Raw genomic sequence first — 1,149 nt, forward strand, 5'->3', positions numbered from 1 at the left:
CTGTCTCCCTGTGCGTAAGCAGCCCTTCTTTCTCCCATGATTGTTCTCTCCAAGGAGTGTATCTACCTCAGGTAAATGTTCAACTCATATGCCTGTCTTTTGCTTGGCTGGAAGCCACAGGTGTGGGTTCAATTCCAGACCTGAAGGTCAGCTAGGGGCCATAGTCTCAGTGGTTCCATCACACTCTATGGGACCAGTAAACCTGGTGCCCCCACCCTTTTTTTCTGCAAGTGCTCTGCAGCAATTTTGCACAGTGTTAAAGAATTTGTCTCGCCACTTTCTTTGCACAGGGCTCTGCATTTCAGCGTTTTGTGAGGGTATTGTTACCAAACCTCACCAGATCTGGAATCACCTGAGCAACATTAAAAAAATGCGTATTTCCCAACTGTATCCCATATCTAATAGATCAAAATTGGTAGAGGGGGAAGGAGAGAAAGATATCTGTAGTTACAGCAAGTACTCCAGGTGATTGTAATCTACAGCCAGGATGGAGTCAAGTTTCATAGGTTGAATTCTAACAACAACAACAAAAACTTGTAGGTAGTAAAGCAGACTTTTGCTTCTGAATAATAACTGCTGTGACACTCCAGGAGTCTTTATAAAATCATTATCAGAATGCCCCACATTACTACCTCATTCTGAATTTTAATCCTTTTGAACTAAATTCTGGGTTACTAGATCCTATTAAGTCAGAATTTCTTGAATAGCTACCATGTGTCAAACCTTTTTGAGCAACATGATGGGATAAGCATATTTCTTGTCTACAGGAAGCTAACACACTGAATGTAGACTATAGAAAATAAGACTGTCATACAGCAATAATCAGACAATAATCTAGAGACAAAGAACCAGAGACACTCATGGGCTGTTTCTGGTCTATCTTGTTATAGGTGCTATTGGTAACTGCCCTCCAAGGAGCCTACCAGGTCAGTTGCCGTTGAGTTGATTCCAACTCATGATGACATCATGTGTTTCAGAGTAGTGTTCTATAGGGTTTTCAATGGCTTATTTTTCAGAATTAGATTTCCAGGCTTTCTTCTAAGTATACTAGAAACCCCAGCCTTTTGGTTAGCAACCAAACATGTTAACCATTTACACCACACAAGGACGTCTCCAAAGAGACTAAACTAAACTAAAAAAAAAAAAAAA

The sequence above is a fragment of the Orycteropus afer genome, unplaced genomic scaffold (assembly GCF_000298275.1).
Source record: "Orycteropus afer afer isolate SDZICR_OR568_19922 unplaced genomic scaffold, OryAfe1.0 scaffold00011, whole genome shotgun sequence".
NCBI lineage: Eukaryota > Metazoa > Chordata > Mammalia > Tubulidentata > Orycteropodidae > Orycteropus > Orycteropus afer.